Source organism: Tympanuchus pallidicinctus, unplaced genomic scaffold (assembly GCF_026119805.1).
Source record: "Tympanuchus pallidicinctus isolate F22 unplaced genomic scaffold, pur_lepc_1.0 scaffold6, whole genome shotgun sequence".
NCBI lineage: Eukaryota > Metazoa > Chordata > Aves > Galliformes > Phasianidae > Tympanuchus > Tympanuchus pallidicinctus.
The window spans coordinates 3,742,659-3,756,589 of record NW_026294780.1 but is presented as its reverse complement, the minus strand read 5'-3'; the positions used below and the strand labels follow the sequence as shown (position 1 = coordinate 3,756,589).

General features: G+C 39.3%; 1 protein-coding gene across 4 annotated transcripts in view; it reads right to left on the bottom strand.

The window, feature by feature from the left end:
- Window positions 1-13,616, bottom strand: part of NLGN4X (neuroligin 4 X-linked) — a 153,369-nt gene extending 139,753 nt beyond the window's left edge. The window contains exon 1 of one of the 4 annotated variants that reach the window (XM_052705749.1): window positions 13,109-13,616. The gene's annotated coding sequence lies outside the window, so the exon portion shown is untranslated. Of the gene's footprint in view, window positions 1-8,409; window positions 8,524-12,351; window positions 12,552-13,108 lie in introns of those variants that run through there. The other 3 variants (XM_052705754.1, XM_052705750.1, XM_052705751.1) reach the window with 3 other exon arrangements.
- Window positions 13,617-13,931: the final 315 nt, after the last annotated feature.

Sequence of the window (13,931 nt, the reverse complement as noted above, 5' to 3'; positions counted from 1 at the left end):
TTAAATTATGCATAATAGAAGACACTATGACAAACCATATTTTCAGCAGTAGGTCTCACAAAAAAATGCACTGGTTGATAACAAACACATCAAAAGCTCTTTTACTGTAGTCAACATAACTAAGATTATATTTTTCACGTGTAACTAAAACTGCTGAATGAAAAATTTAGATGGAAGAATTAGGCTTCTTGATACCACTAACAACACACATCAAAATGTGTGGAAAAACATGCTACCATCAAAAGTTCAAAAAGACCAATAGCCTGATCACACAAATCTCTAGTGTGAAATAACAATCTTATATTAAGGATAGACCCTGTCCTACCAGTGGTGTTCAAACATATTAACATCCAGAAATCCTACACCTTCATATGGAAAACTGTGTTTGAAAATGACACAGATGGTCTAATACGAAAAACTCTATTGCCATGAAAACTGTAGTCTACTATGTTAAAAGGAGACTTGTATCTTTACATAAACAGAAATAATGATAAAGAAAGAATGTAAGGTGTTTCTGCCACAATTGTTGCACCAGAAATAACATGAGTAACTCAGGCAAGATCTTAGAGTAGCAATGCCAACCACATATAATCTTTTAAACAATGTCAATGGCTCAAGATCAAATTTATATTCACTGACTAGAATTTATCTTAACAAAGCATTACTTGTAAACATTGATAACAAGTGTTTTTTCTTGTTCTCCAAAACAACTGCAATGAGGGTCTAAGATTAGCTAGTGTCAACCTAGCTGTCTAAAGCTTTGGAAGGAAACCTCTGTGGTAGGGGAGATGAAGCATTCCATATGGAGAACCAAGCAAGATCTCTCTGCAAACACTTTTATTATATTATATTATTGAATATACTCTTAATGATCCCACGGGGGGTTTAATCTGCTGAGTATTATCTATTCTGGAGGAAAGATAACAACTATTAGACTTAATACATGGACCTAAAAATATATTTCTTCCTAGCTCTCCTAGTTTGTGCAATATATCCAGTATGTACTTCACAAAAGTTAAGACACTCTTATTACTTTGGAGATACTGAACACTGATACAGTTCACAATGAGAAATGTTGTGAAAGCCCTGCTGGAATCTTTCATCCACTACTAATCACTGAATGAGGCATATGGTAAAAGAAATTGCTGGGGAGATAATGTTTTAAAAAAAAAAAAAATTGGTTGGTTGGTGGATTTTTTTTTTTTTTTTTTTCTGTCTTCATGACAGAAGAGTTCACCATCTATACAGTAGTCATTTCTCAGCTTCCTCAGTTCCTAACAGCCAACCCCTAAGAGTAAGTAGTCTGATGTATCCAGACACGGGACAACCCATCTCATGATCTGAGAGTAGTTACATGGACTGTTAAGAAACATCTACATTACTTAGTGCATAGCCTTTTCTTGAAAAGAAACAAAAAACAGACTTCGAGATGTGAAGGAAAAATAAAATTAAAAAAAAAAAAAAAAATCAGCCATCAAACAAATGAACAAAAAAATCTCTGCTACCTCTGGGCTTAGTTTGGGAGACTGATTCAGATGGTATCCAGCTCCAGAAATTCTGTAGGCATTGCTTTTTTTTGCCATTACAAAAACCAAGAGCATCAAGGATAACTGTACTCCCTGCAGTGCTACCTTAGTATCTTAACGAATTTAGCCATCTGAACCTACAACATCATTCCTCAAAGTACAGCCTTCGGAACAGAGCATTTCTGGGAATAGTACCAAGATCTGACAGCAATCCCTGTATGTATTGTTACTGCCTGTGGCTAAATTTTGTATTTTGGAATACCTTGAGGCATTGGGTAATGTGGGTATGGGGCGATTTTGTGATGATTTAAAAAGTCAGAGTGCATATAAATGCTAAATATTGTCTTAGGAAGAGAGGAATCCTTCCTTCCTAGGGATACATTATGAAACACTAGAAGTTGTAAGCGAACACAAAATTGCCACACATTTTTAAACAATGAAAAAACAAGGATAGGCTCTAATTATTTGAATAACTATGCTATGCCACTGTCTGGAGTAAACTCAATGAATTCCCTCCATTTCTTTCTTTTTCTTTTTTTTTTTTTTTTTTTCTCTTTTTTTGCTTCCCTGATTTCTGATTTTAGTCTTAGGTGGTCTAACAGGGTGTTTTGATTCTTGAATACAGTTATGGCATATTTTGCCTTGTGTACTCTAGCACTCAGCAATATGAATAGTGTGTAATTTGCAGATCTGTAAGCTTCCCCTAAGCCACTGAGGCCACTCTGTTTTCCAGAGCCTGCACAGCATTATTTTTCTCTTGCTATTCCCATGTTCTAGGTATCATGTTTCTCACCTCACAGTCTTGCAGCCACAAATCCCATTAATTTTGTAACAGTTGGTGACTGTGGAAAACAGCTACTGCTGGAGTCAGAATTGTGCCTCTTTTGTCTATCCTCCCAACTTCATCTTTCCTTATCTTTTGTTTTGTACACTCCAGTTTATAATAGATAAATTGAAAATGTAGTGCACTGCAAATTAGATGATGGCAATTTGAATTATTAATAATTATCCAATAATAAATCTTGCAACTCTTGAACCTACAGATTATTGTACTTTAATCAGTAGTAATAGCATCAAAAAAGCAAGCTACTACTTAAATTTTTCACATGGTTTAGAATAGGCAGTGCTAAGAAGTATGGCAAAAGAATACTCCTCATTTTCATTTTTCTGCTTGCTGCAACAGAGAAGATCCTCCCAGGGTAAAAAGCTCTTCAAAGACCCCTTGCCATTGCCACCACTTTTCCAGGCCTGATACATGTGAGAGTCTGCTCTCTTCCCCTGCCTCCCCTCCCCACCACAAAACTGCAAATTTGTGCATTTCTGAGGGAGGAATGGTGAGTATTTCTGTGTTTATTTTTGTGCTGGTTTTTTTTTCCCTACTTTTTTTCAGTCTAGATATCTGAAAAACATTTCCTTTGTTACAGAACATAAGCCAAGTAAAAATAAAATAGAAAATACAAAGAGTTAATTCATTTGCTCCTTTCTCCCTCTCCCCATCTCTCCCACCCTCAAATAAAAGAAAATTCCTCAGGATTTATGAGGGAGTCTGGAAAGCACATAACAGTCTAGACAAAGTCTATATTCTTTATGTTTTTTCTTTCTAACCTGTTTATTTTTTTTTTATCTTAAAAATGTTCATTCCTGAAAATAAAGACAAAATATTGCTCTTCAAAAACTGAGCTCTTCTTCTGCCAAACTTTTTATCAGTCTTTTCTAGCAAATTACTTCTGAGCTGTCTCCTTACATAAAATTCAGTGCTTATTTATTCATAGAAAGTATGTACTATAAATAATCAATCCTAATGCATGTCAAAGTAGAGAAAGAAATTGGTATAAGGTAATAAAGTAGGTTGTAGGAGATTTTTTTTCCCCCTCCATTTCATTTTTCATTCTCCTGTAAATGAAAGTTCCACTTATCTGAATACATACTAGAAAAGTTAACATGGATTTGGAATTTAAAACATTCCCACTTGACTTTAAATTCTGAAAAACATAATCCTCCTATTTAAGAAGAATAGTGATCTAATAGAGACAAATGTAGAAGATAATTTTATCTCACCACTTCCTGTCATTCACTTCTGTCCTTGTCTTAACTTTTCAGAGTAATGCTGTCATGAAGGTTAATGCAGTTACGTGAATTTGTGATGGACCATTTCACACACATTCAGTAGGGCAAACGTATATGGCTCACTGGTAAACAACTTGCTCTACCAAGTTCTCCTTTGTTGAGAAGGGGTACCTGGCAAATTAATTCATTAAATGATGAGATGTTAGCTGTAAAAGAAAAAAAATCCTGGAACATGACTGTTTTTTTTTAAGCACTAAATTAATACCTTCAGACACTCAAATATCAGGCACAGTGCCACTAAAGGCAATAGTATAAAACAATGTAATAACAGTGATAATAAGATCTTAGTCATACTTCTGATCTCTCAAATACACAGCTGACAGTAAGTGAAGAAAAATGTCTCTTGTACACATTATGTCACATTATATGCACAGAGGAAGCTTGTTTATTAAGGACATGAAAGGAAGGTTGGTACTCTGCACAGTCTGTGGGAAACCTGATTTATTCTGGCTGCTTTATGTCTCACCAAAGATCTACTATTTTAAAAGAGAACATTTTGGACTGGAAGAGGTTCACCAATTTATTTTGTTTGAAAACGTGAACAAAGAGAATATTGGTAATCATGGAATATGAGTTAGGTATAAAGTAATGGTACAACAGCTTATGTGCGGAATCTTCATCAAACACTACCTTAATATCTTTGACTGATTTACATGAGTAAGATGAAGAAAAATTTTCCCTACTCATACCAGTGATAGAACCATCAAAACCCACATACATTTATAAGCTTGTTTGTATATAATCCAAAATAAATTTCTTTACATTTTGAATACACTTCACTGCAATTTCTCTTAGGAAATGCAAGTTAAGAGTCACATTTGTCATGCTGGAAAAACAAACAAGCAAACAAACAAAAACCTACAACAGCAAAATGTATCTGACATAAAACAGAAAAAAAAATTATTAGTTGATAAAAATGAGATAAATCAAGAAGTTCCTAAAAAGGAATGTACTTGAGGATGATAACACTGTATATCACTTTATTAAAATATTATGTGATATTGAATGTGTTTTGTTTGAACAAAAAAAATATTTTCAGAGTTTATTCAGAAAAAAATAATTTTTTTCAAGAGAAAATTCCTATATCCATGCAAAGTGAGGATGACACTGAGAATCACATTTTGTCCCTTATCAATATAGTAAACCTATTTCTGCTGTATTGCATGTCCTCAGATAAAAGACAAACTTTCATCTTCAAAAACATCAGTTCTTCTTGTAAGTCTGTCTCAATTCATTTCCTGCTACTGCAGGCTATTCAGAGTACAGTATTTGAACTTTCACTACTCTCACTACTCTACCTTCCCTGTTCTAGTATCTTTACTGCCCCTATATGTCTTCCTCTCATTCCTATCCTTAAATTTTCAGTCTTCCTTTCGTAGGTGTCCTGTTTTAAGACTTCTCCAAATGCAACTACATTCTTATCCTATTCCTTCTTCTCCCATTATATCCTTTTTCTATGACAATCACCCATGTTAACCTTCCTTTGAAACTCATAATCTGTCCCCAGCATACTGCATGTTTATTCTTTCTGACTACGAAAGGCATCTTGAGGCTGTGGAATTCTGGGAAGGACAAACAACAAACCAAACTAGGGATGGAGGCAGGGAGGGGAAGAAGAGGACGGTAGGTATCATACAAGAAACATTCCTCCCTCATCTTGAACAGACAGAAAGATCTCCTCATCTTAGACATCATTACTCCATTCACTGCTTAGCTTTTAGACTTTTGTTGGTTGAAGATGACTGCACCATTAACCCACTGCATTTCAGTAACGTCTGTACCAGATCAGGCAGACAAATCACTGCTGCATGCCTTTCGCAACTCAGTACGCGAAGAGCCTTACTGGCTCTTCTAATTCACTCTGTTCATTAAACATGTGACAGATAACCTCCATCATCAAATTCCTAAAGCACTATATTTGAAATGTCATCTGTATGTAAAGATGACATCAAACCAATACAAACACTAAGCATTTATCTTCAAAAACCAAAATACAAGTGCAGTTCAGATACAAAGCCTTGAGAAAGACATAGGAAATGTAAGATTAAAGAAAGTATTTCCTTAATTGTTGATGTGCTTAGATGGAAGCAACTAATTCACCTGTCCATTATAACCTCTTCAACTAAACAAAGTTTATTATCACAATAAGTATGAAATTAATATGCCAGCTCCCACAGGAACAGATCTCCTCCACCTCCAAGATTAACATCCAGTTTTGAAAATTCTTAATATTTAATCTGCCAAAGTCAGTGGATCAGCATCATCTCCTGCCCCCGTTCACCACCTGCATGTTGGAAACTACATACACCAAACAATTCTAGTTTGGCTAGCAGACCTAATGCTGGCTGTGTTAATACAAATTCACAGCCTCAGGTACCACAGCTCATCTGTCCAGCTGTCTATAATTTGCAGAAAGTTCTACTTCCCCTCACTCCACTGTGTATGGAGAACTTACTTTTGCCTTCATGCAGATGACACAAATAGCAGCAGGCAGAGATTTCAATAATTGCACTATTGATAAATATGTGTTTGGCTTGGAAGACTCCAACCAGCAAATCAGTGCTATGTGTCTGACTGAGAAGCAATACTCTGCCTTGATGAAAGCCGTCTTGAAGTAAGTACTGCACTGAACCACCTGCTATGAATTATGGGCGAAGGGAACATCCCATATAGGAATAACTCAGTAGCTGATGCCTGGCCAATGGCTGCACATCAACATTTCATTGTTGTTTGAATCTTTTTGCTTATATACCAGAAACATCCCATGAAATTTGGAGATTTCTATTGCGTTTTCTATTGTGTTATCAATTTCAGAGAATGTGGGTAATGGTAGATAGATCAATGATTCTCATGAGCTTCAACTCTTCTTCCTCTACTCTTCCAGAATCAAGAGGAATGACTTTTTTGTTATTTTTTTCCTCAAAGCTTCCTATAATATAATACTGATATCTCTAATCTAGGAATAGTACAACTGAAAATCCAGAGAGATAGAATAATATGATATTATGACAAAGATAGTTAAAGTAAAAAACTGCCATTTCTTCACAGACACAGTTAATGAGAACTCTCCACGGAAAGGTATACAAATGGGATCTCAGTACTCCATCAGTTTAGTTACCAACAAATACACAGCTGCTGAAAAACAAATCAAACAAAATTCAGGCAGAAATCACAGAAAATAACAAGCCTGTACATTCATTTGTGTTTGCAATCACCAACAGAACATGAGTTGAAGCAGTACATACTGCTGCATTATATAGTATACTTTTCTTGTGTCATCCACAAACAAGCCCTTCAAATAAGGTATGGAGCTGCATATTTTTTCAGAACATACTGATTTATTTTTTTTTCTTCAAAAAAGGCAATTTCATGAGCAAACTCAACATATCCTTGATAGAAAACTTTTAAGCTATATGACTTCCTATGACTTCCTGTACAACTTGCCTATCAACAGTCACATATGACATCATCAGCCAACACCATAAAATAGAAGACATTACTTTCAGAGTAGCCCTCATAGAATGCTTTTTTTTTTTCTTTTCATTCGAAACAAAACAAATAATATTTAGAGCTAATTATAGCACAGTATGCCTTGAAGAGGAAAAAATCCACAACCAACCAACCAAAAGTAACCACAAAATGAAAGAGTTATGAAAGGTTGTTCCAGTAGAGTTCAAAAGCTTAAAATAAATTTTATTATAAGAAATATAACTAATTTATTTGAGCTCTCTTCTCTTCATGGTGTCACTAAACAGTTTTTGAGTATAATGCTTGTTGCCATCAAAATGACTGTTTTACACTAAGTGTCTGACTTTAAAAAGTGTGTAAACAAACTTGATCACCAACTCAGAGACATTCTGGCAACAACATCACAAAGTTACCATCTAACAGTACTGATCATCACAGCTGGTCAGTCCTAACAGAATCACGAACTTGAAAAAAAATCTAGAGAGCACAGTACCAGAAGTTTGAAATTCAGCTCCTTCCAGGTCAGTACTAGACCTGTAACAGACCCAGTGCCTAGAACAAGACGTATCTTCAAGGCAATCAATTTATTAGATAACTTCAAGCAAAAGTGGGATAAATGCCTGTTTATGAATTTCCTCTTCCATCTCTGGCTACAGTACAGTTATTAAAATGACAGTGGCTTCCTTCACTTGGAAGAGAAAATAAATGCCTTATCTCTGAAATTATTTGTACTGAGAAGCAGCAGGTTACCTGTTTTTGCCTACCACATTTGGCAAAAGCAAATCTGAAAGAGATGGTTCAACAACAGTTTACTACCAACAAAACACAAAATCACAGTCATACCTATTTCATCTGTTATCTGTTATAGTGATTCATGGAAGTGGTTTAGCCTCAATTATTTGTATAATTAAAAATCAACATTATTTTTCATCATACATACAAATAAATTCAATTTAAAATAAATAATGTTGAGCTAATTCAGTCTGCATCTGAAATCAAATCAGCCACTTAAGATGAAACTATAATTGGCTGTTGGTTAATCTAGGAAAAGAAACAAAAATTTATTCACAAATCTTTCATTAGTACATTAAAAGAACCAAACTTCAATATGAGTCTGTCACAGTCTTTGCAAGCAATAGAAAAGAGTACTTTTGAAGGAAGCTATTTTAAAAACAGCACGATGACAGCTACATACTGCTCTTGTTTTCAGAGTGAACTGAATCAGCCCACTGTGCTACTGTCTCAAATATTTTTCCTAATAGAAGTGCCATTCACTTTTGAGGCTTACCTCTCTTGAAAGGCTCAACTTCCCCATCAAAGTTGCGAATCTCAGTGAGCCCATAAATAACAGAAGAAAGACAAGCATGGAAAGTCCTAACCCTCTACTGGAGCTAGTCAGTAGCACCCACTTATCAGAATAGATGGTATGAGACTAAGTGGTGTGTGGGTTCAGTACAGAAGACAGCAGAAAGAACGAATCGTACATTGTGACATCAGAGGCTACAATTTATTTTTAGATTATTACCATACAAATATGAACATTCTGAGCTAGGGATCACTCCAGCATGTGCTAATGCATTCGGTTTGCATTAGCCATGCTTGTGGCAAAGCCTCACTGCAGATCTCAGGAAAAGCCGTTTTCTATACAGGCTGCTTCTACTCAGATCCTCACATGAGTTTTGCATGCAAAACACGAAGTAACCATGTGTCATATGCGCCTTATTTTTAATGAAAATATTCAGAAAAAAAAAATCCCCACTAGTTTACAGGGCTTAAAGAGAGATGAGCTGGCATGTAATATCTCCAGAATAATTTCCTCCCCTTTGAATCCATCCACTACAAACTGCCTATAAATTGTATTTTTCAATTTTCTCTTCTCTAACCTTAAATCAATTTCAGGTTGTGAAAAGTTGATTAACATTGTGCCTCATCTCACTAGAAATAATTTTCCAGGAGTATTACCTATAATGCTTGTTTTTTTTCCACTAAATAGCAAGGCCTTACCTTGTGTGTCTGTGTTTTTAGTGTTGTGGTTGTTTTTTTTTTTGTTTGTTTGTTTGTTTTTTCCCCAATCCAATCTGGGGACTACTATAACAAATACAATGAGAACTAGAGAACTATTAAAAGGTGACAGAGCTGAGTACATAACCCTGTCAGATGTGGGGATCGAAATGGCTCAGAGCATAAATGCTTTACAAACATTGCTTGAGTGCACCTGAGTTGAACTGTGACAGAGGATGGCTGCAGTTGGACATGAGACTTATATTGATCTGTGCAGTTCATGTTTATGTTTTGTTTTTACTAGTTTTTTGGTTTGTTTTTTTTTGTTTTTCTGTTTTTAAGACTCACAGTTTTATAATGCAGTGCACACAACTAACCACTGACCAATTATACTCATGCTGAAGTGATCTTGGACCTTGATGACAAGACTTCAAGTGACAGAATGACTAAATTATATGCTGGTTATAGCATGATGCTTATTCCTGTCCTACCCAGGTGGAGCTGTTCTTTACACTATGTGATTCAACCATCAAATAGCAGCACGCGTGTTTGAAAGGCCAAGAGGAGGCTTTATTGAGAACCTGTCAAAAACAAATGAGCAAACCTCCATGTGGCTGTTAGTGAATGTTCCTTGAATCACTCTTTTGTTAAAAAATAAAAAGTCAAACAGATCCTTGTTTCTATATGATACATGTAACACAAAGCTTCAGTTAAACAGCTTTTCTTTCTGCTTCTTGCCTTCATCTCCACATGAAAAATCTTCAGCCGAAGGATGCCTATTAAGATCCAGATTTTTATCAAATGTAAAATTTGTTAGGTAAATAAACTGCCCAGGAACATAGATGCAACTAAGAAGACAGTCTTTCCAAGAAAAAAAAAAAATAAGATAGCACAATATCACCATAAGCCTATCAATTTAAACACTCTCCTGATTTAATCCAGTGTGCATGTTTTGTTCAGGGCTTGCTTTCATTTGCTTCCATTGTTAAGTCTTTTAAAAACTGAAACTTCATCACTAAGCACCACACTTAGATGAATAAGAGAAAAAAACAGATTTTTTTCCATTTACATGTTTGTATTATTTCTAGATGTCTGTGGCACAGCACTGTACTGCACTTTAAGACACAAGTTAAGTAATCACTCCCTCCAGAAATGGAGAAGGAAGCAAATTTATTTTCTTTCTATACATATGCTTTACAGTAGAGACCAAGCTTAAAGGCCACTAAATTCAAAGAGGGGAAAAAAAATTAAACTAGACATGAATCAGAATCCTCTCGAGGAACAATGCGTTTTGGATGCCAAACTGAATTTCAGTTATAAGACCTGGTGTAACTTAATGGTCTGTACTCGCAGACAGCATACTAACAATAACTGTGTCTATATGATACACAGGCAGAAGAACAGAGAAAAATAACAGCTCTACTGATGTGCAAAACAGCAACAATTTCAAGATGCTAAGAACAATTAGGTCAAAAATCAAGTCTCATTTTATAATATCCTTAGAAAATGATATGCCTCGCTGATTTTGAGTTACCAGAAACTGCATGGCATGTTTTCTTGTTCCTGTATTTAATGATTCATTGGAATATGATTCATAAGGCAGTGCGTACTACCCTCTACTCATTACTATTAGCAAAAGAAACATGAAATGCCCTGCCATAACACATACTCATTGCATAGCACCTATATAGATGTCTCAATATGTGCTATTAATTGGTGCAATATCAAAAGCATGGCTTGTAAGGAAAAACAAAAGACATATGAAATTAGCTCGGTGCTACAAAGCAAAGTTGCGTTTTCATGCAGGAATCAAAATTAATTGAACTAATTACTTCTTTTCCAGCTGTGATAGAAAATTAGTTTCTTTCTTCACTGTTAGATTTATAAATTTAATAATCGATGAACATAATTCGCCCCTTGGAATGTAGACTATAGCTCTTCCATTTATAGGAGATACGCAAAGGGGTTGTCACATTTATGTTTTAAAAGGAGAAAAGAGATTTCCATTTTGGTGTGCTTGTAAATCCATCCAGTTATGCTTTGTTCCCTAGGACACCTGCTTCTAACATACGCATAAATGCTGTCATTTTTCATTATCAACCACCAAAAAACAGAAATCAGCCTGGAATTCTAAAAAAGGTCTACATATTTTTGTGGTTTATTTTTAAACACCAGATATCTAAGCACACGTATGCACTGATGCCAGCAGTAAGACCAGCAGCAGTCCACCCACACAGCTTAGAGACGCAAAACACCCGAACACCACAGCTCAAACGGCTCCATCGGTCCCCGCTTCGCTCTCTGCGCCTCCAACGAGGCGCTCAGCTCCGCGCAACGGAGGTGTGCCCAGGCGCTCCCTTACGCTCCAGCCCACCTTCATCGGAGCGCGGCCCCGCACCGCCCGGCTCCACCTGGCGAACTTTCTTCCACTTCCCCCCCCCCTTTCCGCTCCGTCCCCCACGAGCCGGCGGACACCGCAGCGCGGGCGGCGGGACGGCCCCGGCGGCGGGCGCGGGCCCACACCGCCATCTCCTGGCCGCGCCCCGCCACCACCGCCGCGTCCCCCGCAAACTTCTCGCTCTCCGCGCTGAGCACCGCAACCAGCCGAGCTCCCCGCTCGCCGTGACGCGTGCCCCAGGGCACATCACGGCAGCACGGAGGGGGCCCCGCGCCCTGTCTTCCAGACTCTGCCCGGGGTGTGGAGGAGGGAGCGGACTGCTAGAGTTGACAGGAGGCCAAAAGCGGCGCTGCGGCGGGGCCGCCCCCCCTCCCCGGGGCGCTGGGGGTGGCGGCGGTCTTTCCTCGGGGAGGGGGCGCCTCCCGCCGACAGCCCCCGCCTCGCCCGCCCCCGCCCCGGCTTTGCGGAGAAGCCGATTTACTGCCGGGGTGGGGGGGGGGGGGGGGGAAGGGGGGGGCGTGCTCTTTTTTTTTTTTTTTTCCTTTTTTCTTCTCTTCCCCCTTCTCCCCCCAGCTCCCCCCCCCTCCCCTCCCCCCCCCGCGCCAAGCACACTGCCTCTCCCCAGTGCCAGTGCCTGCTCCATCACGTGCGGGAACTCATGCTCATCACAAAAGCGGGCATTCTGCCCGAGCCCGGAAAGAAGGAAATAAAGAAAAAGGCAAAAAGAAATGTATAAAAAGGAAATAAATGGGGGGAAAAAAAAGATAAAGATACAAAAATATATATTAGAAAAAAAAAGATTAAAGAAAAAGAAAAGGAGAAAAAACCCACCGCGGGTGAACCGCTTAATCCAAGACGAGTCAAGATCTCCTCTGAAGGGCCGCCTCCCTCGCTCTTCCCCCCCACATCCTCCTCCGTCCCCTTTTTCCTTTCTGTGGCCGTGGCGGCGGCGGGGGAAGTGGTTAACCAAAACCCGACGTGTTGGTTTTGCGTCCCCCTGCAAACCACGGCGCACACGGAGCACGAGGCACCGCTCCTGCTCCTCTCCGCTCTGGCAGAAAACTGTGCCTTCGCTCTTCCTCTCTCTCTCTCTCTCTCTCTGTACTGCAGATATTTTTTTCCCTTCTCTCCTCCACACTCTTCTGTTTATTTGGCTGTAAGGCAGAGAGCTACTTTGTAAACATCTCACACAGAGCCCCAGAGCCTTTCCAAATAGCTGATTGCAGCAAAATGCCTCCAAACAAATAATGGTGCAAGGGGACTACCGGGGACAAGATCGAAGCGGATAAAAAAGAAATAAAATTTGCATAAATGTGCATATGTGACATCGCGGTCGGCATAATGGTGGAGATGGCAGAAAGAAAGTACCGGTTTATCACGGTGGGGAAAAGTAAAAGCACAAACGACTGCAGCAAACTGCTCGCTCTCTGCCAGAGTACCAACTGCAACACCTCTCCCCCACCCCCGCTGGAAAAAAAAAAAAAAAAAAAAAAAAAAAAAAAAAAAAAAAAAAAAGCATCAGAAAAAAAAAAAAAAAAGAGAGAGAGACAGAAGATGAAAACGCAAACGATAAGCTCAGCACTCCTACCTTAATGCTGGAAGAGAGGCAGAAGCGGAGGGGCTTTTTCACACAGCCAGATTCCTTCAGGAAATCCTCTCAGGATGTCATGCAGCCGGTGTTATCACACAAGGATCCTGCTCTCCTTTTTGGAATCCAACGCGATTTGCTTCTCCAAAGGAATGCAGTGACCATGAATTGGGGGAGGGAGGGAGGAGGAGGAGGGGAAGAAAAATTAAAAATATCAACAGGAAATAAAACAGCACTGGATGCGCAGGAAACTCGTGCTCTCGGCTGTCAGCGACCTACATTCAGGCATAAAATTCATTGCAATCGGTGCAAGAGGGTGAGTTGGGTCTGCGAGCAGGGGCTGTGATTGCCTATGCAGAGCCCGAGCCGGGGAGGCTGATCTGCAAGGCAAGGCGAGCGGGGAGGGAGCGGGAGAGAGAGGTCCAGGCTGTACCAGGCGCACTCCTCCTGCTATTGGATCAAACTGAATGAAATTTACAAAGCCGGCAGCCAATAGCTCTCCGCAGTCTGCCCCATCACTACAGAAACCGTATCTCCATCCCCAGCCTCTTGCGAGGAGCATCGCATCCTCGCGCCGAGCAGCGGCGGCCGGGCCCGGGGGCGGAACAGGTGGGCACGGCGACGCCGAGCGAGAGTCGTGCGGCGGCGAGATGCCGGGGGGGTCACACCTTGCGGACCGCCGCTCCACTGCCTCACCATCGCATACGGCAAGAGCAGCAGTGGTTAACCCTTTAAGACAGCAGTTTCTCCGGTGCCAGCCTGAATTCACCAGTATGATTTTACACTAAGCTAACAGTATAATTACACATCAATCACTGAAGAC